A 26,443-nucleotide genomic window follows, 5' to 3' on the forward strand; every position below is an offset into this window, starting at 1 on the left:
CTTGCAGTTATGTTTAAAATAAGTGATATTTGGATATTTACTTTTATTATATGGTACTATATAATTATTTTTAAACATATATTAAATTACAAATAATAATAGTGTTAATTAATAATTTTATTAATAAGTAGTTTCATTTATTATAATTAAAATTTAAATATTTTTTATTAGAAAATAATATATGATTACTATTTTTAATTAACAATAATATTGTTATTCATGTATATTTATAACATATTGCTATAATATTAAATTATGATAAAAATAATATTATTAATTAAATTTGAAATTTTAATTTATTTAATTCTAATTTAAATTAATAAATATTTATTTTTTAATCCAAAATTGAATTATAATAATTAATATGTATTTTTAATATATTTAAAATAAAAAGATTAATAATTTTAAAATTAAAATTTTAAATTATAATTCAAATTTTAAATTATAATTATAATAAATTTATAATTAAAAATTAAATATTTTATATTGACTAAAATAATATAATATTATTTATTAATTAAAAATAATCTCATTATTAATACATATTTATAACATATGATTATCACATTAATTTATGTTAGAAAGAGTACTAATAGCTAAATGAAATTTTTTTTTCATTTATCTAATGTTAATGTAAATTTAGAGATGATTTAATTATATTTTTTTAATAATTAATAGTTTATAATGCAAAATAAAATAAGATATGAATAATTTTTAATTAAAATTTAATTAATAATTATGTTAACTGATATTTATTAATACTTAAATATTGTTATTAAGTAAAAATAGTATTATATTATTTTTAATTAACAATAATCATGATTTAAATTTATGTTCATAATATATGATTATAATATTAATTTATGTTAAAATAATATTATTAATTAAATTAGTATTTTTAATTTTTAAAATTAATAGATGGTTCTTCTTTTTCATTTCATAACTGAATTATGTTTCATTAATAATTAATATAGTATAATACAAATAAAATAATATATGATTAAGTTCTAATATATTTTTAAAATTATAAAATAGTCACAAAATTTTCTTATATTTACAAAATTGACTCCGTCTATGAACATTGTCACGTATAAGTGACCAAAAGTTATTTATATTTTTCTCAAAATTCACTTAAATAGTTATTAAAAAAGTGAATTTGGAAAAAATATTTGTTGACAAACACCACTTTTGTGTTTTAAAGTGGTTATTTTAAGTGATAAGTGCTATAAGCACTTTTTTTAAATGCTCCTAAATGTGGGCTAAACTAAATACAAAAGAAGGATAAAAAAACATTTATAAACTTGGTAGAGTTACAGAAAAAATATGTAAAAATTTAGGTGATGTAAAATACATAAAAGACGAAAATGATAATGTCTTAATTAGAAAAGAAGACATAAAAGAGAGGTAATGGAGATACTTTGATAAATTGTTTAATGAAAATTAAAAGGAAAAATTGAACTTGAAAGTGACAAATGATAAGAAGATTTATATATATATATATATATATATATATATATATATATATATATATATATATGGAAAATTAGAGTCATGATACTAAAAAAAATGAAAAGTAGGAAATCTATAAAACTTGATAAAATATCAATTAAAATTTGAAAATGTTTCGGGGATAAAGGAATTAATTGGTGAACTAATATATTTAATACTTTAATAAAAACCAATAAAATGCTAGAATAAGATTAGAAATGAAGATTCCAGAAAATCAATTTGGTTTTATACTCAGGGGATCAATTTCAAAAACTAATTATCTTTTAGAAGTTTAATGAAAAAGTTTAGGAAAAAGAATGGGGACTTGCATATGATTTTTATTAACATAGAGAAAGTTTATGATTGAGTACTTAGGGAAGTTCTTTGGTAGAACTTAAAAAGAAGTTTATAGTAGATATAAAGAGATCATTAAGGATATGTATGATAGAGTAGTGACTAGGTTGGGACTATAGGATGTGAATCTAGAGATTTTCCAATCACAGTAGGTGTACATTAAGGTTCTACTTTGAGTCCAGATCATTTTACTTTAATAATTGATGAAGTAACAAAGATTATGCAAAATGAGATCTCTGGGTGTATATTGTTCGCAGATGATATTATTGTAACGCCTTGACCCGCCACGTGACATCTGTGTACTTGATACCATAATCATTAAATATAGATGCAGCAGAAATAATGAAACAATCACTAAACATACATTACTAGAGTTCTAAATCCTTTCATACATATAAGTTCCCAAACATCCATATTACAATCCGACCAAAACTGAACAACTAATTTGGTCCATACAACCATAATACAAGCCCGAAGGCATACAACATAGCTACTCACATATGAGTTCTTACAGACACTCTAAAAAAGAAACTATTCTATCCTTCACCCCCTGATCCTGCTAAGCACGGTACCTATTACTTCTTGAAAAGATGATTTGTATATTGGGGTGAGACACTTCTCAGTAAGGGTGATCATGTTAATATCAGTGTGTGGGCAACATGCATTAATATTTACAAAAAGACATTCATTCTTCATATAACCAAAAATAATTATCTTTACATCATACATACTTATATGGTTGAAAAATACTCGTTTCATCTTCTTGACATAAACAGTTCATTAATCACATAACATCATTTACATAAATATATAGATATGCATAAAAGACACCTCCTGAGACTAACACCTTGTATAAACCCTTGTGATCAAAGTTGTGCTGCCCGAAGGCTAGACTAAGTTTAGGGTGATCAACCCAGACAAAGTCAACATTCATCCGCGTCATAACTCCGACTACGCAGGCATCTGCAACTTACTTGCTTGATTCGATTGCCTTACCATGTCCTGAAATTCGAGCTTCCAGGTATGGTACACCCTCCACCGAGGCTAATCGGCATAGACCACCCATAACACTCTCGCAGTATAATGTGGGCGCATATGGTCAAATACATAATTCCTAGCAATGGTACCGTGCTCATAACATAATGGTCCTTAAGGTTCTTAAAGTATATCACGCAATTTAGTAATAAAAACCATATTTCATAATCATTTCATATAAAACCCGTCATTTAAAACCTCCGGCCCTCAGTCATCGTGTTAAACTCGGCTCATAGTCATTAAACATAATCCTAGGCCTTGCGACTGTAAACATCATCTTGGCCCTCATAGCCGAAAACATAATCCTGTACTTTCATAAGCAATTCCAGTATTTCACAAACATTCATTATTTCGGTTACAAAAAGTACATACATATCATTTTCCCATCACACAATTTCCTGTAATTTGAATATAGCCTGTAGGCAAATAAGAAAACATAACATACATAGTTTAAAACATAAAACCAAGCTTCCTACCGTTCGTTTATACTGAAAATACCATAACGTATATCCTAGGTTTGAAAACGGATCCTTTGAACGGTCAGTTTTAGAAATCTCAATTGAAAACATAAATATACTTACATCATAAAAATTTCAAACGGTTCAATTTCATTTAAAAGCTGACTTAACTCAATCCCCTTACCTTTTATGAAAAAGAATTCGAAATGCTCAAAAACTGATTCCTAACTTTTTTCTCAAAATCAAGAATCTACTCCGCTAGGATTGTAGATATTGCTCCCTGATCCTCATGGTAACTTCCGATCATCGATTCGGGCGATGAGCGGCGAAGAAACCAAAGAGAGAGAGTGTGTGGTTCATGGTTTTAGAGAGAGAGAGAGATAGATAGATAGATAGAGAGAGAGAGAGAGAGAGATTTAACTTTCTTAATGAAGAAGAAAACAAAAATCCTATTTATAGACTCTTGACCTGGTCAAATTCGCCGACGAAGTGGCGCCTTCGTCGACGAACCACAGAAGGCCGTTCGTCAACGAACCTCTTCCATTGTCGACGAACCCTAGCCTGATATTTTCCAGCCGTTTTGGATCTCTTTGTCGACGTCGAGGATGAACCTCCTAAAGGCCTTCGTCTATGAGAACATGAACCTCGTCGACGAAGCTTGCTGTTCCACTTCTGAAATTTTCCTTTCTTATTTATTTTCCTTATTTTTTGGGTTTGGGTCTCTACAATCTCCCCTCCTTATAAAAATTTTGTCCTCGAAATTTGCTAACTATTTTCTATCTCATCATCTAAACTATTACTGCTCCGCTCCTAGGAAGAGCCGACAACCACCCAGCAGCTCTATCCCAAATTTATTATCGACCCTCACTTATGGCGAAGGAATACCGTGGTTACACATAGTGTCTCTAGAATTTAAAATACCATACATAATTCTCCTAGAGACCATCCATACATAAACTCATAACAATTGACAAGCTAAACATACCTACCTTACCTGACCTATATATAAAACTAATACATACCTGTTCAATCGTACCGGTCTGTCTAGCACTAATCATCACTGAAAATTTGTGGGTACTTCTGACGTATTTCTGTATCTAACTCCCAAAAAGCCTCCTCGACCACATGATTACATCACAGTACCTTTACTAACGGTATTTCCTTCGTACGCAGCTTCTGTACCTTGTGATCTAGAATCTAAACTGGTACCTAAGTCAACACATCCCCGATCTCTAATGGTTCATAGTTGAACACGTACATAGGATTTGACACGTACTTCCTCAGCACTGATACATGGAAGACGTTATGAACTCTAGACAATGCTGGTGGTAACGTTACTCGATAAGCAACTGGACCAATCCTTTCTAGGATCTTAAACGGCCCAATGTACCGAGGACTCAGCTTGCCTTTCTTTTCGAACCTCATCACTCCCTTCATCGGAGCAATCCTCAAGAATACCATATCCCCGATTTCGAACTCTAGTACCCATCGGCGAGTATCTGCATAACTTTTCTGCCAACTCTGTGCTGCCTTTATCTTCTCCCTGATAAGTTCGACCTTTGCAGAGGTCTGCTGAACTAATTTATGTCCCAACACCTACCGTTCACCTACCTCATCCCAGTACAATGGAGATCGACATCGGCGACCATACAAGGCCTCATATGGTGCCATCTCAATATTGGCCTGATAACTATTATTATAAGCGAACTCAACTAACGGAAGTTATCTTATCCAACTTCCACCGACATCCAGTACACATGCCCGCAACATATCCTCCAAAGTTTGAATGGTCCTCTCATAATGTCCGTCCATCTGTGTGTGAAATGTGGTACTGAAGGTGAGTTGAGATCCTAAGGCATCCTGCAAACTCTTCAAAAAATGGGAGGTAAATCATGGATTTCGATATGAAACTATAGAAACCGGTGTTGACTCTACGAGTCCAATCTTGTTTTGATAATGATAAATCACTTGATATTTGATCTGTGCATTGAGTTTGTGAACAGGACTTGCACTAAGCATGCACGAAAAGTTAACAAATCTTGGCAAGATCCATGGAACTCAAAGAGTACGGGAATCAAGATGCAAGCGGCAAAGTTCAAGAATATCTTGGGAAAGGATATTTAGAACTCATGTATTAACATTTTCATATGATTTAATTTGAGGCTCATTATAACTTAGAATGGTTTTAGGATTCGTGCATTTCATGTACATCATTAGGAAACTCTCATGGACCTTGAAATGTTTTCAAAATCATGAAAAATATATTTTATGAAAGACCCAAGAAAAGAAGTCAAGCAGATTTTTTAGTTAGAAATGAAAATTTGAGAGAATAGGGAGTTCGGTCGCCTGAACTCAAACCTCAGTAGTCTGAAGAATTTCTTCGGTTGCCTGAAGATTAAGTTCAGTCACCTGAAGAATTAAATGGAGAAGACAGAACCTGGCCAAGGCTCTATGGTCGCCTGACCTTGGAACCTCAGGCGCCTGAACTTGATACTTCAGGAGCCTGAAGTCGAGTTCGGTTGCCTGAATTCGCGGGAAAGCCTAAAAATCAGCTCTTTATTAAAAAGACACGCGAAGTATTTTATTGATCCAACGGCTGAGATTAATTCTAAGGGTAATATAATATATATTATGAATATCTAAACCCCAGAACATAAGCTAAGGGACACACAAGAAAGATATACTTCTCATTGCAAGATTTGAACCCTAGAGCCGATTTTCTACACTTCAATCTTCTTCCATCTTCGTTGGGAAAATCTCTACTGAAATCAAAAGGGCATTCATTCATCCAACTAAAATTTGATCCAGTATTAAGGTTTGATCTATAAAGTTATTACTTTTCAAGAACCTCTCATCTCTTTACGTGTTTATCATTAGAAAGAGGTTTTGATCTTGAGTGTGTATTCACATTTAAAAACTGATTTTCAGGAAGATCATGTTTTGAGAAAAAACTTGTTAACTTGGTTGATTGATTTTAAATTCAAGAAGTACATAAACACACATTCATATATATTGTTCATTGGGCTTCTTATTGAAAAACCTACTTTGATTAAAATAGTGGAACTTGAAGGAAAACTTTGTGATTTTTGATTGAGTTGTATTCAAGTCAAATTTTTGTTAAATAGCTCACTTCAAATATACTTGAACATCTTTACAAAGCGAATCAAGAACCCTAGTGGACTCCAAAGCATTCCAAATATATTTTCACTTGGGAGTTTTGATTAAATACGAATTTGTGTGTTGACACATATCATACATCAAACGATTGTATCGTTTTTCATACATTCTTGAGCTTCAAGTTATAGCATATGTTAATGTACTAGGAAATTGAATTGTACTTACAAGCTTTTGTTAGAAGTATTGTTTTGAGTGTTATTTTTAGATTTCATTGTAAACACGGTTCAGGTTGTGAACCAGGTGTGAGGAGGAAGTTGTACCTCTTGTGAGCAGCGGATAAGGAGGGAGCTGTACCTCTTATAAGCAGCAGTTTGTAAGGTAAGCTCCGTCCCACTTTAAGGAGCAAGGTTTTTAGTGAATCCTTGAGTGGTTGCTCAAGGTGAGGACGTAGGCCAAGTTGGCTGAACCTCGTAAAATCGCGTTTGTCTTCTCTCTTCCTTTTACTCTTTATTTTTCGCATTATATATAAATTAAGTATATTGCATGCATAGATAGGATTACCACACTCACACATAATTGAGCAACTAGAAGTAGTTGGTAAACTTATAAGAAGTATGTAAAAGAAAATTAAGTGAATTATTTTTTAATATCCAATTCACCCCCCTCTTGGGATTACACTTTAATCAACATTTGGTATCAGAGAGGGTTTACTTAGACTTGATAGTTAATTTGTAAAACGATCACATGACACACATTGGTGTAACTCCATTTGGTGAGGGACACTCATCCACTAGACCCCCCATTTTTTGTGGTGTAAATTAAATCTATTGGAAACATAGGATGAGCATATATTTACTGAACAGAGATTGGAAAGTTTGGAAAATTGTGACTAAGGGAAATCACATTCCTATGAAAGTAATTGATAAGATTAATGTACTTAAAACTGAAGATGAATATACTGAAGAGGATTGGAAGTTAGTTCAAAGTAATGCCACAGCCATGAATATACTTTTCTGTGCACTAGATGTCAATGAATTTAATAGGGTAATGGCATGTAACTCAGCTAAAGAAATTTGGGAAAAATTAGAAGTTACATATGAAGGCACTAAGGAAGTAAAGGATAGTAGGATATACATGTTCACTAGTGAATATGAAGCATTTAAAATGATGGTTGATGAATCCATACAATCCATGTACACTAGATTCACACACATCATTAACTCTTTAAATGCTCTTGGAAAAACTTACCCTTCTTATGAGTTGATTAGGAAAATACTCAGGGGATTACCTCCAGTGTGGGAAGCTAAAGCTACTGCAATAGCAGAAGGGAGAAACCTCAAGGAGATGTCGGTGGACGAACTCATTGGCTCACTTATCACCTATGAGCTGACGATAAACGAGAGGAAAAATGAACAAAGCAAAGCTAAGAAGGTCACTACACTTAAGGCATCATCAAGCTACTCAAGTGAAGGAAGCGATTCCGAAACGGATGATGACATAGCCTTGCTGACAAAGAAGTTCGGAAAGTTCTTAAAGAAGAACAAAAAGTTCAATAGAAAATTTCAGAACTCTAAATCAGAAAGAGGAGAGCAAAGCATGAAGAAAAAAAAGGAGGATCAACCAACATGCTACAATTGCTGAGAAGTTGGACACATCAAGCCCGAGTGCCCCAAACTCATGAAAGCTTCAAGGAAAAAGAAGAAGGCGCTGAAAGTCAACTGGGATACACACAGCACTAGCAGTTCAGAATATGAATCCAGCGATGACGAGGTTGCCAATCTGTGTCTAATGGCACATGATGACTTTGAGGTACTATCATCTCGTTCATCATCTTCATACTACTCTAGTGAATCTGAAAATGAAATGATGTCATATGATGAACTGAAACAAGAATACCTATACACTATTAAAATATTTAAGAAGAAAACAAAGAAAATTTATGAGTTAAGAAACCAAGTCAAAGAACTTTCAAATTTTGTTGAACACCAAAATGAATCCCATGCATCTTTCATGCATAGATAGGATTTCCACACTTACACATAATTGAGCAACTAGAAGTAGTTGGCAAACTTATAAGAAGTGTGTAAAAGAAAATTAAGTGAATTATTTTTTAATATCCAATTCACCCCCCCTCTTGGGATTACACCTTAATCAACAACCGGGACACCATGAAGTCGTACTATCTCCTGCACTTAAAGCTTTGCTAGCTTATCCATGGAATAACAAAATGAAGTGCGTAGTCTTAGTCAGCTGATCCATTATAACCCAGATAGCGTTTTGCCCATGCACCACCGAAGGCAATCCTGACACAAAGTCCATCGAGATATGCTCCCACTTCCACTTTGGGATGTCAAGTAGCTGTAGTGGTCCTACTGGCCTTTGGTGCTCGGTCTTCACCTGCTGACACGTCAGGCACTGCTCTACGAAATGGGTGATCTCTCTTCTTATGTTAGACCACCAAAAAGAACCTCGCAAATCCCTATATATCTTTGTGCTTCCTAGATGTACCGTATATAAAGAGCAATGTGCCTCTTCCAAGATGGTTCATTTAATCTCGTCATCATTTGGCACGCAGATCCTGGTGCGAAATCTTAACACCCTATCATCTGAGACATGGAAATCTGTGTTTAACTCATCCTGTATCCCACTCACAATCTTTACCAGCTCTACATTTTTCATCTGAGCTGATCTAATCCTCTCCTATAAAGTTAGTTGCACCACTTGGCCAGCAATGAATGCTTAGTGATTTCCTTCTACTATCTCTACCCCCAACCTTCCCAAGTCCATCCTGATCTCATGCTGAATCCCAATCGCTGAGATTGATGCAGACACCGAATTCCAACTTAACGCATCAGCTACCACATTAGCTTTCCCGAGGTGGTAACTAATAGTACAGTCGTAGTATTTAATCAATTCAAGCCACCTGCGTTGCCTCACATTCAACTCTTTTTGGGTGAAGAAGTATTTGAGACTCTTATGATCAATAAAGATCTCACACTTTTCACCGTATAGGTAGTGCCGCCAGATCTTTAGTGCAAATACCATTACTGCTAGTTCTAAATCATGTGTAGGGTAATTCTTCTGGTACTCCTTGAGTTGGCGAGAAGCATACACAATAACTTTCCCCTGTTATCAAAACACACCCGAGCCATTTCTGAGATGCGTCACTATAGATCACGTAACTACCATCCCCTGATGGAATGGTCAACACTAGGGCAGTGACTAGACATTGCTTCAACTCCTGGAAGCTCTGCTCATACTCATTAGTCCAGTCAAACCTACTGTTCATTTTCGTAAGCTGTGTCAAAGGACCTGACAGCCTAGAAAAACTCCCGATGAATCGACGATAGTACGCTGCCAGACCCAAGAAACTCCTGATCTCATGTATGTTCTTTGGTCTTGCCCCGTTTACTACTACTTCTACTTTACCCAGGTCTACAGGTCTACTGATATTCCTTCCTTAGACATTTCATGTCCCATAAATGCAACTTGTTCTAACCAGAACTCGCATTTCTTGAATTTAGCAAACAATCTCTTCTCTCTGAGTACCTGAAGTACCAACCTCAAATGAGCTTTATGCTCTGCAGGACTCCTTGAATAAATCAGGATGTAATTAATGAATACCACCACTAATTGATCTAAGTACGCTTGGAACACCCTATTCATAAGATCCATGAATGTTGCAGGTGCATTCGTCAAACCAAACGGCATAACCAAAAATTCATAATGGCCATACCGGGTTCGAAAAGTTGTCTTTGACATATCCTCTGACTTCACCTTCAACTGGTGATACCCAGATCGCTGATCGATCTTATAGAAAACCTAAGTTGTAACAACCTCAAAATTTCTCCATTTTTTTTATATACTGTAAAATTTATAATGCTCTGGTACCTACTAGACTAAACCAAACCATCAACCTAAGCAGCGAGAAGTGGAATCCATATAAACACAATCAAGAAAATATACAATACCAGAGTGCTAAGATGTGTCCCCAAAATATACATATATGACTGTTTCCCAAAATACCCACAACTGGCTAGGGCTATACATAAATACTCTAAAAAATACTCACTCTACTGACAGGACAGTATTGAGGCCCCTCTATCTGCTCGTTTACCTAGATCACCTGAAAAATATTAAAGTAATGGGATAAGACGACGCTCAGTAAGAAGAAATATACTATTGCTAGTGTGTGGTAAATGAGTTACAATACTTTAAAGATCTGTTTCTAAATAATCATGTATAACTGAATATGAGAATACAAGTACAATAACATATACAATCACCACCTGTACCTATTTTGCTTAACATATCTATTTTTATAAGTTTTCCATTCATAATGCTTCTACTATACATAAGTACCCCCACTGTTACTGTAAAACTGTATATACATCTAATAGCTGAAAACTTCTATGTGGATAACTATATGTCATGATTTAACCCCTCATGACAGGGTTGTGCAGCTCGTAGGCAGGATCTACCCTGGTTCATTGATCAGGATAAACCACTATACTCCATAAGTCTGATCAGCCATCCTCAACCCGTATCTGATGGGGAGTCTGTCCACTCGTGGGCTCTATATGATCGACTTACATACCACATATTATCTGAATAGGTGGTTGCACTCTATACTGTATGTAGCAACGGTACCGTGCTCTGTAAACTATATCTGTAATGTCCATCGGGGTCTGATACTATATAATACATTTCTATATACAACTATCTGTTTTACCATGATTCTGTAATAACAGTATAAAGCATGACGCTGTGATAAACTGTATTTGTATCAACTGTATTTCTGAAATGAACTGTAAAACTATATGTCATGATACTGAAAACTATATAATCATGGTATTTTGAAAATACTATAAAACATATTCCCTGTCTGTATATTCTGTAAAACATAATCTTGAAAATACTGTAAAAACATGTTTATGTACTATATTTATATTCTCAAGCCACACAGTAAATTAAAACATATTAAACATACTTGATAAACTGTATAAATTTCTGTTGTGAATAATAATATGATAATAATGTATAATTTATACTGAAAACATACTAGAATTGCCTAGCATAGCATAATTCCCTTACCCGATTCCTGCTAAAACCCCCCTACTATGACGAGTTCTACACCTGCAGGGTTCTCCACTCAACACCTTGAAAACCATATATCCTAGAATAAAATATTACTATTTCAACGTCTACAACATTTTCTACAACTTCTGGAAAGTCAAATTTCAACAAAAAAGTCTTACCCTAAATCTGGGATGAAATCCAACTTCGTCCCACCGACGATCTGCTCTGGTAGACTTAGGGAGAACTTTCCCAGGAGCGTCGTGGTGGCCTCAGATCATCAATCCAGCGAACGACGGGGCCGAAATCGAAGAGAGATGGAGGTGGAGTTATAGGAGAGAGAGAGAGAGAAGGAGTGAATTTCTGTGAATTGTCTGCATAAAAATTCTAGTTTCAGCTATTTATAGAGCCGTATTTGTCGACGAGACAGGTCACCTCGTTGACGAGTCCTGTAGAAAGTTCGTCGACGAACTTGCGCCTTTGTCGACGAATTTCAGACTTCCAAAAATCCTATCTCGGTGTCTTCTCGTCGACAAAACTTGTCTTCGTCAACGAGGCCCTCTTGTACCCTCGTCGACGAATCCTCTGTGTTTGTCGACGAGGACCTGTTAAATTCTCTTGGGTCATTACATCCCAAAGTGCAATCCATTTTTATCCCTTTTTATTATTTAAATACCCTTATTCTTCGGGTCGTTACATGAGTACCCTTTAGCTGGTCAAATAGGTCATCAATACGCAGTAACAAGTATTTATTCTTTACTGTTACCTTGTAATTTCTCTGTAGTCGATGCACATCCTCATCGACCAATCTTTCTTCTTCACAAACAACACCGACGCTCCTTAGGGTGATACGCTCAGTCTAATGAAACCATTATTTAGAAGTTGCTGCAGTTGCTACTTTAGCTCTTTCAGTTTAGTTGAAGCCATTTGATACGGAGCCTTGGAGATTGGCGCCGTCCCTGGAGTCAACTCAATGGCGAACTCCACTTCACGAGCAGGAGGCAACCCCTATAAATCCTTTGGAAATACATCTGAGAACTCCCTTATCACTAGGATATCCTCCAGCTTTTGTCCTTCCTTCACATACGCGAGGTACCCCTGGCAACCCCCCGGAAGTAATCTCCTCGTCTGCATTGCCGAAAGGATCCGTGGTGCAGAGCGTACACATGACCCTATGAACTTAAATTCTTGCTCTTGTGCCTGAATACCGCCTCCTTCCTGTGACAGTCTATACTTGCGTAGCTGGATGCTAGCCAATCCATCCCTAGAATGATGTCAAATCCATGCATATCGAAGATAATTAAACTAACAGGTAGCCTTTTCCCCTGAATCTCAAGTGGGTAGTCTTTAACCACCTTACTGCATACAACCACCGACCCTGTTGGCATGGCCACATCTAACTTAACGCCTAACGGCAGAACCTCTATTTCACGTATGACTCACTTCTAAAAATGAGTAGCTTGGAAGCTATCCCAAGTATATGAGTTACGTCGTGTAATAATTATCCCAAACAGACCATATCGTCTCCTTAGGAAATGCAGATTAGTTTTAAACTAGTGTGAAATAGGAAAAGAAAATAAGAAAACATTTTTTTACTGAACATGGTTCAGATTCGAAATCTTGGGGGTACCAACCAAATACTCACTAATTAAATATTCAAATAATAAAACAAGCATAGCTAACATCAGACACGAAAAAGACCTAAGAATAATGAATATACCGAACCTAACAATGACTCAACTAAATGAAAATAAATTAAGCTAAACTATAAATAAAATTATACTAAATAAATAGACTAAATCCAACAATAGAGAGACTAAAATATTGCCTAAATAGAAGTGACTAAATTTAAACTAATAATAAAAAAAATGTCCAACAAGTATTAACTTTCACGCCCCGAACCCGCAGGTGGGTCTTAGGTGTGAATAAAGTAATTTAACCTGTCTCTGTATCAATTAAAACATACATGATACAATGCCAAAGAGAGGATCTAACCCCATGGAGTGAACGGAAGCCCTATTTACATACGCATAACCATCCATACTCATCAAAATATGCAGCGAAATACGGTCTTTTAAACAACAATAGTATCATACCAGAGTCTATACAAGTTAGGATATACATTCCCATCATACAAAACATACCCCAGGTGTCTACAAAAACCATCCCGACAACCTGGGTACAAAAACCCGTACCTAGTAGGTACTAGCAGTAGCTAACGACACCCCTGCTCCAAGATGCTAGGATGCTAATTACGGCTACCTGAAGGACCTGAAAAACATTGATATATAATTGGGGTGAGACACCTCTTAGTAAGGGAGAAAGCAAGTTATATCAGTGCGTGACATACCAATGTTATTTTACATACTTCATAACACTATAAAATACGATACAGTTTGAAATATTTACATAAAGTTTCATACAGATACATACAGTTCCAGTATTTTCACAAAAACCATTCCAATACATACGATACCCAAAACATACAGTCAGTGTCGTCACACTAGTTTGCAACTACACAAGGTCACCTCGTCTCACAGCGATTACATTGCTACGTACGCAACTACGCTGTGACGACCGAGGCCCACAGTGATTACATTGCTCCATACGAAACTACACAAGGTCACCTAGTCTCACATCGATTACATTGCTACATACGCAACTACAATGCGACGACTCAGGACCAATAGTGATTACATTGCTATATACGCAACTACACAAGGTCACCTAGTCTCACATCGATTACATTGCTACATACGCAACTACAATGCGACGACTCAGGCCCAATAGTGATTACATTGCGACATATGCAACTACACAAGGTCACATAATCTCACATCGATTACATTGTTACATACACAACTACAATGCGACAACTCAGGCCCAATAGTGATTACATTGCTACATACGGTGTAGAACACACCCTTCAGTGACCAGCCGGAACATACTGGTGATATTTCACACCCCGGATATAGAGTCGGCCACTCTCGCCCATGGTAGTTAACCGATACATGGCTGTTTTACAAATCCCTGGAATCATTTTGGAACTCACGTTCCTATACATTTCAACATACGGTAATTAGCTGCCATATAGCTGTTTTACAAATACCTGGAACAAATACATACAACCATGCCACACTTATTTGGTTTACGGCAAATCATATCGTTTACAAATTCAAGTATACAGTTTATGCAAATATGGATTACGATCACCTCAATAATACAGTTTTAACGAAACCAACAGTTTTCCAAACAGAGTAGAGATGATACCCGAAATCCCCAAATTTTTCCAAAAACTGTAACCCTAAAATCTCGTATTTTTACCCGATAGATTTTCCTAAATAAGTTACCAAAACATACATACGATCATAGCCTACAAGCTTACCGATCCTGATTTCGAAAATGAACTGATATAAACAGAATCCCCTTACCTTAACCCGAATTCCAACTACGAACTCTATGGTCCTCAAAACTACGAACCGAGACTCCAAAACCTACAAACCACAGTACAATACATACTTACAATCCATACTACTACACATATACTGAATCAGAAACGAAAACCAAGTCTTACCTCAATTTTAGCCCAAAACCCGAAATCGCTCGAAACGAGATTCCGATCTGCTAGAAACGTAAAGAATCCTTCACTGATCCTCGCAGTAACTTTGGATTTACGATTCCAGTGACAAATGGCGAAGCAATCGAGGAGAGAGAGAGAGAGAGAGAGCTTCAAATCCTAGAAAGAGAGAGAGAGAGAGGAAAACCATAACTTAGCCAAGAAGAAACTACAAATATCCTTATAAAAACCTTTGACCCAGGGGATTTCGTCAACGAGATGGCATCCTCGTCGATGAGGTCTTCAGAAATTTCGTCGACGAGACAGCAATTTCGTCGATGAATCCTGATATTTCCAACTTTCTAGACCTCTCAGCTTTTTCTCGTTGATGAGCCTCTGAATTTCGTCGACGAGAAGCCTTCAGCCTTCGTTGACGAATTATGGCCTCTTCGACGAAGTCTGCAAAATTCATCTTCTATATAATAAACCCACATCTCACGGTTCGGGTTCTTACAACCTCCCCTCCTTACAAAAATTTCGTCCTTGAAATTTGCAATCTCTCATTACAAACACATTCATACTACTACATACATACTCACTCTGTAGCTGTTACGATACATACATACATACATACTCTAGAGAATACGACGGCCATTTATACGCAGCCCCATTATGATACATACATACATACTCTAGAGAATACGACATCCATTTATACGTAGCCCCATTACAATACATACATACATACTCTACCACCCTGCTATCCAAATACTACTCAAAACAACTGCGGATACTTTCAGTGTATTTCCATCTCTAGTTCCCAAGAAGCTTCCTCAACCTCGTGGTTCTGCCATAATACCTTTACTAACGGTATCTCTTTGGTACGAAGCTTCTGAACCTCATGGTCCAGCACCTGAACAGGTATCTCCTCATATGCTAAAGTATCCTCAATTTCCAACTCATCATAACTGATAACATGAGATGGATCCAACACGTACCTTCTCAGCATGGATACGTGAAACACATCATGGACCCTCAAGAGTGTTGGGGGTAGTGCAACTCTGTAGGCTACCAAACCCACTCACTCAGTGACCTCGAATGGTCTGATATACCTCGGGCTCAACTTGCCTTTCCTTCTGAATCTCATCACTCCCTTCATCGAAACGATTCTAAGGAATACTTTACCCCCTACCTCGAACTCCAACTCACGGCGGCGAACATCCGCATAACTCTTCTGCCGACTTTAAGCCGATCTAATGCTCTCTCTGATCAAACCTACCTTCTTAGATGCCTGCTGCACGAGTTCAGGTCCTAAAACCTGACGTTCACCGACCTCATCCCAATACAAAGGAGATCGACACCTCCGACCATACAAAGCCTTGAACGTTGCCATCCCTATACTAGCCTGGAAGCTATTGTTATAGGGAAACTCCACTAGTGGCAAAAACTAAATCCAACTACCACCGAAGTCCAATACACAAGTCTGTAACATATCCTCCAAGGTTTATATTGTCCTCTCTAACTGTCCATCAGTCTGAGGGTGGAACGCTGTATTGAAAGTAAGCTTCGTCCCCAATGCTTCCTGTAAGCTCTTCCAAAATCGAGAAGTAAACCTTGGATCCCTATCTGAAACAATGGACACTGGCACCTCGTGCATTCTCACAATCTCATGCATGTACATATTAGCAAGCCTACTCAAATGGTAGCTAACCTTCATCGGTACAAAGTGAGCAGATTTCGTCAACCTGTCCACAATTACCCAAATAGTATTTTGCCTGTGAAGCGCTGTCGGTAATTCGGTAATAAAGTGCATGGAAATGTGCTCCAATTTCCACACCGGGATAGGCAAAGGCTGCAACGGCCCTGCAAGCCTCTGATGTTTAACTTTCACCTGCTGACACGTCAGACACTGCTCCACAAACCGGCAATATCCCTCTTCATACCACTCTACCAGAAGGACTCGCGTAAATCCCGATACATCTTCATACTACCCGGATGTACCGTATACGGAGAACGATGCGCTTCTCCATAATCGTCCTTCAGATCTCATCGTAATTTGGAACACACAGCCTGGTCCCAAACCTCAACATACCTTTGTCAGAAATGTTAAAATCCGCAGTCAAACCCTACTGCACTTTCTCCACAATCTTAGCTAACTCTGCATCATTTGCCTACGCGACTTTAATACGCTTAAACAAAGTCGGCTGAATCACCAAGCTAGCAATGAAAGCTTGATGATCACCGAACACCATTTCCACGCCAAGGCTTTCCAGGTCCCGCCTGACATGATGCTAAGTTACAACTGCAGATACTGCTGCATGTTCTGACTTTCGACTCAACACATTAGTTACCACGTTAGGTTTTCCCGGATGATAACTGATCGTGCAATCGTAGTCCTTAATCAACTCTAGCCACCGTTTCTACCTCATATTCAACTCCTTCTGTGTGAAAAAGTACATGAAGCTTTTGTGGTCAGTGAAAATCTCACACTGAACATCGTACAGGTAGTGTCGCCAAATCTTTAGGGCATAAACTACAGCAGCCAATTCCAGATCATGTGTAGGGTAATTCTTCTCAAACTCCTTAAGTTGTCAAGAAGCATAAGCTACCACCTTACCCTGTTGCATAAGCACATAACCCAAACCCTTCAGGGATGCGTCGCTATAGATCACAAAACCCCCATCCCCCGAAGGAATGGTCAATACTGGAGCAGTAACCAGCCGGTGCTTCAACTCCTGAAAGCACTGCTCGCAATCACTAGTCCACTCAAACTGCACTCCTTTCCTGGTCAATCATGTCAGAGGTCCAGACAATTTAGAGAAACCTTCCACGAACCGACGATAGTAACCCACCAGTCCCAAAAAATTCTGAACCTCCTGCACACTCTTCGGTCTAACCCAGTCGACCACAACTTCAATCATATTGGGATCAACAGAGATACTGCCCTCAGACACCACATGGCCTAAGAACGTGACCTGATTCAACCAGAACTCACACTTCTTCAGGTTAGCATACAACTTCTTTCTCTCGCAGAAACTGTGGCACCAACCTCAAATGGTTTTCATGCTTTTCCAGACTCCTTGAGTATACTAGAATGTCATCAATGAACACCACTACGAACTGGTCCAGGTACTCATGAAACACCTTGTTCATCAGATCCATAAATACTGCCGGCGCATTGGTCAACCCAAACGACATAACTAAGAACTCATAGTGGCCATATCTGGTTGGAAAGCAGTCTTCGCTACATCCTCTACTCTAACCCTAACCTGATGATATCCTGACTGCAAGTCGATCTTCGAAAAGACCCGCGTTCCCTGCAGCTGGTCAAAGAGATCATCTATACGAGGCAAAGGGTAACGGTTCTTCACCGTCACTTTTTTGATCTCACGGTAGTCAATGCACATCCGCATCGACCCGTATTTCTTTTTCACAAATAATACTGGAGCTTCCCAAGGCAAAACACTCGGTCGAATAAAACCCTGGTCCAGTAGTTCTTGCAACTGCTCCTTCAACTCTCGAAGTTCTGCTGGGGCCATTCGCTACGGAGCTTTAAAGATCGGTGCCTTACCAAGCAGCAACTCTATCACAAACTCCACCTCACGATCCGGAGGTAAACCAGGTAAGTCATCTGGAAACACATCCTGAAACTCGTTGACCACCCGAATGTCCTCGAGTCTCAACTCATCCCGCGGCGGTTCCTTTACGCAAGCTAGGTACCTCTGACAACCATCAAAGAGTAACCTCCTCGCCTGTAATGCCGATAAAATATATGGCGTAGAACGCACACACGACCCCACAAACTCATACTCCTGCTCCCCAGGAGGTCTGAACACTACTACCTTCTTACGACAATCAATCATCGCATAGCTGGAGAACAACCAATCCATTCCCTGTATGACGTCGAAACTTGACATGTCGTATACTACAAGATTTGATGGTAGCAGTCTCTTCTAAATCACAACTGGGCAGTTTCCTAATATCTTACTACAAAGTGTTACACTCCCATTCGGCGTAGTCACAGACAATATTTCATTCATCACAACGGATTCCGCCCCACACAACTTCACAAAACTAGTAGATATGAATAAATGGGTTGTCCCCGAATCAAATAAAACAACAACCCTATTCGAAAGCAATAACATGGTACCTGTCACCACGTTCCCAGCGTGTTCCTCATCTGCTGGAGTAAGTGAATATACTCTCGTCGGGGCCGTGGTTGCCTGATAATTCCCTCAAGGCATTTGATTACTCCCATGGTTCTGGCTCTGTGCAGGCATAATCCTCCTCTGTTCCTGACAACTCTTTGCCATGTGGCCTGACTTGCCATAGTTGTAGCAAACACCCCAGAATGGCGGACATTTGCCATCGTGCCATTTACGGCACTTAGCACACGGTGCGGAGGATGGATCCCCCTGAGAACTCAGCCGCTTGGTGTTCTACCGATAACCAGAGTTGTAATTCTTCTTCTTCTTCCACTGAACTTGCCGATGACCACTATGAGGACCAGAAGATACTGGCCTCTTCCCCTGCACCAGCGCTACCTCCTCTCCCCGAAGGTCGGTCTCAACTATGGTGGCTTTATCCACCAGAACAGAGAACTCACAGATCTGCAGCATCCCCACAAGACGGCTCTCCTCAGACCCCTCTCAAACCTCCGAGCCTTCTCGTGCTCATTCAGAACCAAGTACGGCGCAAATTGGGATAACTCGATAAATCTGGCAGCATACTTCTGCACCGTCAAAGTACCCTGTATCAGGCCCAAAAATTCATCGGCCTTTGCATCCCGAGTGGAGACCGGAAAGTATCTCTCGAAAAATACCTCCTTGAAATGGCCCCACATCATACCAGATGGACCAGCCCTCTGCTTCTCAAGCAGACTCACCGCCGTCCACCATCACCCTGCCTCCCTAGTCAGCTGAAAGGTAGCATACAAGACCTTCTGCTTCTTAGTGCAGTGAAGGACTTCCAAAATCCTCTCGGTCTTCTCAACCCAATCTTCCGCCACTATCAGGTCAGGTCCTCCCATAAATGTCGAAGGGTGCATGCGTGTGAACCGCTTGATGGTACACCCCGCATCAGTAGGAGAGCTCTCACATCTCCTAACACTCCGCCCAATCTCTCGGATCACCTGTCTCGCCAAACCACGAGACACCGAAGGAGACTCATCGCTTGTCGTCTCCTTGGAGCCACTCTCCAAGTTATTATCCTTGGGTTCCATTCTAAAGATAGAATAAGAATCAGTTAGACTTCCTATATCGTATGTAGTTAACAACATCATATACCTAATCAGGTCAACTATTACTCTCACGGGTCTAAGCCTGTCCTGTCACACTAACACGAAAGTCGCCAATGGTCTGCCTTGCCTTTATTGGAATCGTCATCCTAGGAAAAACACGGAATACCGCCGATAAATCCTAGCCTAGAACCAGAACAACCCTCAACAAATACTACCCATTTCCTACATCCTATACTTTGGTATGTACTCATCAATACTCCTAACCAAGTCTACAAGACCTAACAACCTGGTTAGCTCTCATACCAAGCTGTCACGCCCCGAACCCGCAGGTGGGTCCCAGGTGTGAATAAAGTAATCTAACTTGTCTCTGTATCAATTAAAACATACATGATACAATGCCAAAGAGAGGATTCGACCCCATGGAGTGAACGGATGCCCTATTTACATATGCGACGACTCAAGACCAATAGTGATTACATTGCGACATACGCAACTACACAAGGTCACCTAGTCTCACATCGATTACATTGCTACATACGCAACTACAATGCGACGACTCAGGCCCAATAGTGATTACATTGTGACATACGCAACTACACAAGGTCACGTAATCTCACATCGATTACATTGCTACATACGCAACTACAATGCGACGACTCGGGCCCAATAGTGATTGCATTGCGACATACGCAACTACACAAGGTCACCTAGACTCACATCGATTACATTGCTACATACGCAACTACAATGCGACAACTCAGGCCCAATAGTGATTACATTGCTACATACGGTGTAGAACATACCCTTCGGTGACCAGCTGGAACATACTAGTGATATTTCACACCCCGGATATAGAGCCGGCCACTCTCGCCCATGGTAGTTAATCGATACATGGCTATCTTACAAATCCCTGGAATCATTTTGGAACTCACGTTCCTGTACATTTCAGCGTACGGTAATTAGCCGCCATATAGCTGTTTTACAAATACCTGAAACAAATACATACAACCATGCCACACTTATTTGGTTTACGGCAAATCGTATCGTTTACAAATTCAAGTATACAGTTTATGCAAATATGGATTACGATCACCTCAATAATATAGTTTTAACGAAACTGTTAGTTTTCCAAATAGAGTAGAGATGATACCCGAAATCCCCAAATTTTTTCAAAAATTGTAACCTAAAAATTCCGTATTTTTACCAGATAGATTTTCCCAAATAAGTTACCAAAACATACATACGATCGCAACCTACAAGCTTACCGATCCTGATTTCGAAAATGAACTGATATAAAAAGAATCCCCTTACCTTAACCCAAATTCTAACTACGAACTCTACGGTCCTCAAAACTACGAACCGAGACTCCAAAACCTACAAACCACAGTACAATACATACTTACAATCCGTACTACTACACATATACTGAATTAGAAACGAAAACCAAGTCTTACCTCAATTTTAGCCCAAAACCCGAAATTGCTCGAAACAAGATTTCGATCTGCTAGAAACGTAGAGAATCCTTCACTGATCCTCGCAGTAACTTTGGATTTACGATTCCAGCGACAAATGGCGAAGCAATCGAGGAGAGAGAGAGAGAGAGAGCTTCAATTCCTAGAGAGAGAGAGAGAGAGAGAGAGAGAGAGAGAGAGAGAGAGAGAGAGAGGAAAACTATAACTTAGCCAAGAAGAAACTACAAATATCCTTATAAAAACCTTTGACCCGGGGGATTTCGTCGACGATATGGCATCCTCGTCGACGAGGTCTTCAAAAATTTCATCGACGAGACAGCGATTTCGTTGACGAATCCTGATATTTCCAACTTTTCAGACCTCTCGGCTTTTTCTCGTCGACGAGCCTCTGAATTTCGTCGACGAGAAGCCTTCAGCCTTCGTCAATGAATTATGGCCTCGTCGACGAAGTCTGTAGAATTCCATTTTTACCCCTCTTCTATATAATAAACACACATCTCACGGTTCAGGTTTTTACATTAACTTTTACAATGACCTTGAAATGAACAAATAGACTAAACTTAATGATATAAATAATCCAACAGAGTTTAAATCCAACAACTACAAGGAAAATAAACTGAATCTAACCACTTAAATATTCTAAGCAAGTATTTAAAGTGAAGAGAAAGAGAGATTAAACAAGCATTAATCTAATGAATAGTGCATAATCTAAACGAGTTCTCTTAAAAAAAGGTTAATCCCAGCTTGAAATGGAAATGAACTAAAAGATTAGCAAAAAAAATAACTATAACAACATTAAAATAACACAAGGAGAGAAAAATTGAGAGAGAGAGAGAGAGAGAGAGAGAGAGAGAGAGAGAGAGAGAGAGAGAGAGAGAATAAACTCAACAATACGATGAACAGAAGTCTTCAATGCATTAATCAACATGAACTCAATATTAAAATATCCATTAAAATAATAATAAAGTGCACAAGTAACTAAACAAAGTAATTAAAATATAGAGAGAGAGAGAGAGAGAAAGAGAGAGAGAGAGCAAAGGAAGAGTTGGGGCAATGGAGAGATGAGTAGCTCGGGTCTCCACAATTCCCAGCTGCGGCGCTGCCCCCCAGGTACAAGCAAGCAAGCCCCCACAAAATGTCCCCCACAACTCCCCAAAACCCTATTCACCTTTTACACTAGCTTACCTCCTTTTACTTCAATGCCGTAGCCTTCTAAAAGCATCCTAGCGCACACCCTCTTCATGTGCCCACTACCAAGCCTACCTAAAAAACTAAAGAAGCTTCAAGAGACCCTACAAAGAAGCTGCTCCTTTGACTTGTCAAAATAAATTTAACAAATCCCCCCTCTTTGACAATTCAGCCCCCAGCACTAAAAATCCCCAGTGCCTCTTGCGTCCACTTGCATGGTTAGGTTACATCAAGACTCGACCCACTTTATTATTATTTTTTATTTTCTTTTCTTGTTTTTTTTTTTGTTTCCCAGCGAAAAAAGGGGCTTTTGACCTTCCTAAAGCCCATATCTCTCAAAGCTCGAAACACGAAAGTCGTAGAGTACTTTCTCAGCTTTCTCTAGAATTTTGAATCGTCTCAATTGGAACTCAGAAGAGAAAGTTACGCTTAGATTACGGAGTAATATTGGTTTTAGCTTTCAATAATTGCTCTGCAATAAAAAAAATACCAAAAATTCATAAATTATTCAATAAAATTCAAATATTATGAATAGAACACAATGTTAAAATATTGATAGTAATTAGGCATTTAATTAAAAATATAATTCATAATGCATGAATTAAAACACCTAATTACGCAATTTAAGCGCGTAATCACACCCCCAACTAACATTTTGCTAGTCCTTCGAAAATAACGTGAATGCATTCAAATCGGGGGAATAACAACTAAAATTCCAATACTTATGAAAATTACATGCCATGAAATATGCTTAATGAGTTTAGGAACACAGAACACAAATTAATCCAAGTTAAGTATCAACTGAGAGATTTATACACCATTTAGTAAAATAACCAAGATAATGGAGTGTAACAAAGCTCACGTGTACAAGAGAGGATCAGAGTTCCAAGATTGACTACCAACAAACATTAACGGTTTTAAACACACCAATTAATTTGAGACAACCACACTGTCTTACTCTAATTCAAAATCATTGTACTGGCGGCTTTCACACTATTACACTTTAAAAGTCACCCACTTTCTTGATTAGTTAGGACCCTGGTAGTAGGTCACGCTACTACACTTTAAAAGGTACTCACTTTTTATTTAGTTAGGATCCTGGTAATAGGCAGCTCTTTCCAATACAAAATTGTTTCCTTTTTTTATTCCTTTTTTTTTTCTTTTCTTTCTTTTTCTTCTTTTTGCAACTGATCCCTAACTTGTTTCTTGTTTTCATTTGCTTTAAACCTTTTTTTTTTTCTAAGCCATTAGGATATGGTTCATTAGAGTCCCAAACAACTGAAGTAAACATCAACTAGAAATGATCAAAGGTAGTCTTTCTAAGTCTTCTAACCTATGTAGTGTGTGTAGCAAGGCTTTCAACATCCTTCTCTTAGTTACAACTAAATAAAATGGATAAAGCTCTCTTTTAATTTAAACTCTGATTGAACTACATCCTACATGTTCCATATCCTCAAAAAGAGAAAGAAAAAAAATTTGGTATGTAACGTTCACGAATAAGAAATTCAGCATGCTTTGAGCTCAATAACAGTATTTCCCAAAAGTGGACCAAGGTAACATACAAACATCTATAATATACAAATATCACATTAAAACTCATCAGGTGGAAGCACACAACATCACATGCAAATTCTCTCCCCCTAACCAAAATGAGACACTGTCCTCAATGTGAAAGCATAGGGGAGATGGAAAAGATATGCATGGGGGAAACAAACGAACAGAAAAAGAAAAATAATCGAGAGTCACAACCAACAAACAAAGTAGAAAAAGAAAAGAAAGATGCAAATAAGAACAAATGAAACGAAAACAAAAAGAAAAAGAAAGACAGTAAAAAAGAAAGGTTAGAGAACTCCCCTGGGGTCTTGCAGGAGCAAGACCTCTTCATGTGGATCGAATGGAGTCATGAAAGGCTTGAAACGCTAGCCATTGATTGTGAAGTTGTTGCCACTCTTTGGATCTACAATTTCTACCGCGCCATGAGAATGGACTTTTTTAATGATGTACGGACCACCCTATTGGGACTTTAGTTTCCCAGTAAACAGATGCAATATAGAGTCATAGAGAAGCACTTGCTGAGTAGGAAAAAAGTTGTTTGTCTTTGATTTTCCTATCATGCAACAACTTCATCCGCTCCTTTGCTAAGCGGGCATTGTCGTAAGCTTCCCTCCTAGATTCTTCAAGCTCATATACCTGTAATTTCCTTAAACCTTTGACATCTTCAAGTGAAAAGTTAATCTGTTTTATAGCCTATAAAGCACGATGCTGAATCTCAACAAGTAAATGACATGCCTTACCATAAACTAACTTGTAGGGAGACATCCCTGAGTTTGTCTTGAAAGTAGTTCGGTAGACCCAGAGTGCATCAAAAAGTTTTTTTGACCAGTCTTTTTGATTATGACGCACCGTTTTCTCAAGTATAATTTTGATCTCTCTATTGACCAACTCAGCTTGACCATTAGTCTGAGGGTGGTATGGAGTAGAGACCTTATGGGCCACTCCATACTTTTGTATGAGTTTTTCAAAAGGTTTTTTACAAAAGTGCAACCCTCCATCACTAATGATCGCCTTGGGTAAGCCAAAACGTGCAAATAAATCCTTGAAAAAATGGATAAAAACCCTATGGTCATTTGTTCTACAAGGTGTTATTCCACCCATTTTTAGACATAATTCACAGTAACTAAAATGTAAAAGTGCCCAAAAGAGTTTGGGAATGGTCCTATAAAGTCAATTCCCCAACAGTCAAAAATTTCAAGAGTCAAAATGGGAGACATAGGCATTTCATTCTTTGCTGTGATTTTCCCTAATTTCTGACAAGCCTCACAGGTTTTATAAAAATTTTCAATATCTTTGAACGTAGTAGGCCAGTAGAGTCCACTTTATAAAATTTTTGAAACAATTTTCTTTGCAGCAAAGTGGCCTCCACAGGCTCCACTATGACAAAAATGCTTCAAAGAAGTAAATTCATCATTGGACACACATCTGCGAACCAATTGATCAGAACAATATGTAAACAGATATGGATTGTCAAAATAGTAGTGTTGTACCTCTGCAAGGAACTTACGCTTATCCTGAGTTACCCAATGGTATGGCATTCGGTCGGTGATAAGGTAGTTCACAATATCAGCAAACTAAGGAGTGCGTGACACTGCAAAAAGATGCTCATCAGGAAAATCATCATTTAAGGGAGAAAGGGATACAAACATATCAGGCAGCTGCAAATGAGAAAGATGGTCAGCTACAACATTTTCTACTCCCTTTTTATCTCAAATGGTGATGTAAAACTCTTGAAGTAGTAGAATCCATCTGATCAACTTGGGCTTAACATCTTTTTTTGCCAACAAATATTTCAAAGCTGAGTGATCAATAAAAATAATGACAGAAGATCTAATGACACAAGAACGAAATTTTTCCAAGGCAAACACAACAGCTAACAACTCCTTCTTAGTGGTGGTATAATTTT

This window comes from Malania oleifera, chromosome 6, assembly GCF_029873635.1.
Source record: "Malania oleifera isolate guangnan ecotype guangnan chromosome 6, ASM2987363v1, whole genome shotgun sequence".
Lineage (NCBI taxonomy): Eukaryota > Viridiplantae > Streptophyta > Magnoliopsida > Santalales > Ximeniaceae > Malania > Malania oleifera.